Below are 2,921 nucleotides of genomic sequence, written 5' to 3' on the forward strand. Positions count from 1 at the left end.
TTCCCTCCTTCCCGCCTTCCCTCCTTCCTTCCTTCCTTCCTTCCTTCCTTCCTTCCTTCCTTCCTTCCTTCCTTCTTTCTTTCCTTCCTTCCATATTTCCCATGTCTTATGCTACTTACTGAAAAAATGAAAGTAAGCAAAAAACAAAAAACAAAGTAACAAAACAAAGTCCCAGTGGGAAAGACTGACTTTAATCAAAGTACTGTAAAAAGAGGTGGAAACTGCATTTGTGATAAATGGTGGCACGAGAACATAAAATGAAATCTTTCCCACAGGAAGTGAGGTTGAAGTTGATAAGAAAGGACAAATATGTGCCCCCTAGCTCAAGGGCAGAGGGCAGCTGCAAAGAGAACAGCATGTGCAAAGGCCCTGGGGAGTGGAAGCAAGTGCCCTGAAGGAACTGTGACAAATCTGGAGTGGCTGCCACACAGAACAGGGGGCCTGAGTGAGGCTGGGGAAGGGGGTCAGGACAGAGCTTGCAGGGCCTGGTGGGTCAGCTGAGTGGTTCTGGTCTTGATCCCACAAATACATGGGAAGATGTTATTTTCAGTTTTGTCTTACAGTGTGGAGAATGGGAAGGGAAGAGAAAGTGCCGTGTGAAGATGCTGGCTGAGACACTTGGGATGATGGCAGCTTGTTAGTGTGCCCGATAACCATCAAGAACAGAGGGGGCTATAAGTCACTTTACAAAGAGTCAATCAATTTGTGTTGGAATAATTAAATTTACTTCTCTGAGGGGAGGAACCTGACTGTTCAGTTATGTGAGCTCCATTTCTTCCTCGGATCAAGGAAATTTGAGTTAATTTGCATCCTCCTGAGGAAGCTGCTTTGCTGCCACATAAGGCTGTTTCCTGCGATTCCTCCCAGGGCACTGGCCCCCGGCAGTCAGACTGCACAAGCCAGGAAGGTGCCCTGTTAGCAGTGCCCTCAGATCTTTATCCACGGGGATCAGCAGTGGCTCCCACAGACTGTGGAAGGCCCCCCTCCAGGAGTGACAGTGTCTGGGAGAGTGATGGTAGCCTCTTTTCTCCTTGGCCTTGGGGACCTCTGCCTGAGGCAGCTTCCTGTTTGCCCTGAGCCTTTGATGGCAGTGGCCCAGCTGGGGTCACATGCAGCCTGGGTTAAATGAGACCACTTTCTACTGCCAACTGGACTCGTGGCTTTAAAATTAATTATTATTTTTTTTTAAATCATTAAACTTTAGAACTGAACTATGGAATGGAGCTGGGATTTGAGTGTGAAATGCATTTGTGTCCCTGTGGCATCTCTTCCTCTGAGTTATGTGGACGTGGCAGGTCGGGGGGCGCCCAGTAAATATTTGTTGAATGAAGTTGCAATGTATTCACCAAAATTCTAGGAAGCCTCATCTTGCAAGAAAGTCAGAGCAGAAAGTAGGTAACAAAAGATATAGGGCATGCTGGGGAAAATCCTAACCATATGGAAAGATTTGGTGGACCAGTAGTGTCCCAGGCCAGGGATGGGGGTGTCACTCAGAAAGGTAGAGATTGGGGTGCATTTGGTCGTGAGGGTTCTGTATGGAGAGAGAAAGATGCATTAGCTGCTCTGGATGATCCCATCTGGGGGAAGGCTATGTTCAAAGAAGATTTTAAAGACATTATTCTATGTGTTACCTTGGAGTAACTCCTCTAAATCCCTGCAAAACCTTCACTAAAGTTCAGTATGACTCTTCAAGGTCTTTGCAGTTAGATGGGTGTGTGATTAGATGGGTCAACAGGAAGAGGCATGCCTCAAGGAAACTGACACTTTAGTTTACAAATAAACAAAGGACAGTGTCTGGACTGCTTCCCGGTGCTGTGTTTCTGGTGGAATCTTGGGGTTGACCCCGAGCCTTGCCAGTATTGCAAGCTATTGGGGGAACAATCCGTACAGGGACTTCAAACGGAAATGTACATCGGCTCCTTTTGGGCTCCCCAAAATTCAGAGGCTGTCAGGATTGAAAGGCATTCTGGAGACCATTCAGCATTTTATAGATGGGGAAATTGAGGCTCACAAAAGAATATCCCTAATAACACAGTACTTCTCAAGGAAAAGCAAGAAGTCAAACTTGGTATTGTTGGGACAAGAGCTCATTTCTGTTTCGCTTCTTTTTCCCAGTTCTGCTGACTACCTTAGGTTCGGTAGCCTTGTTAACTTGAATTAGAACTCCCCATGTCTATTAAGAACTCCTTGGGTTGCAAACAACAGAAACAATTTCTAGCTAACTTAAGGCAAAGGCAGGGAGTCATTAGAAAACCCTGGGGAGACTCACAGATCCAAAGGAGGAGCAGAACACCAAACCGTGGGCGGATAGGACTCGGGCAGCGGTGCTGACCCTCCCTAGGGCACTCGCTGGCTCACTCCAGCAGCTGGAGTTTTGGACTCAGATTAATCATGCATTTCTTTCAAATTTTTTTTTCTTCCTCTTTTTACAATCTCAGTTGAAAGCATTTTTTTAAAATGATTTTTTTTAAAGATTTTATTTATTTATTTGACAGAGAGAGAGCAAAACAGAGGGAGCATCAGTCAGTGAGAGAGGGAGAAGCAGGCTTCCCAACGAGCAGGGAGCCCTGACATGGGGCTCGATCCCAGGACCCTGAGATCATGACCTGAGCCAAAGGCAGACACTTAACCAACTAAGCCACCTCAGTTGAAAGCATTTTAAAGAACCCAAATTGCTACAACGGTTCTTGTCTCTTCAAAAGGATCAGAACTTTTTTTGATGACACAGATAATTTTGGCCACATGGATTAAATTTATTGAGTACTGTTACAGACTGAATGTTTGTGTTCCTCTAAGATTAGTAGGTTGAAACCCTAACCCCCAAGAATGTGATATTATTTGGAGGTGGGGCCTTTGGAACGTTTAGATGAGGTCATGAGGGTGGGGCCCCCATGACGTGATTGGTGTCCTTCTAAGAAGAT

This window comes from Callorhinus ursinus, unplaced genomic scaffold, assembly GCF_003265705.2.
Source record: "Callorhinus ursinus isolate GAN/ISIS: 27379988/994484 unplaced genomic scaffold, GSC_fseal_2.0 scaffold10, whole genome shotgun sequence".
Classification (NCBI taxonomy): domain Eukaryota; kingdom Metazoa; phylum Chordata; class Mammalia; order Carnivora; family Otariidae; genus Callorhinus; species Callorhinus ursinus.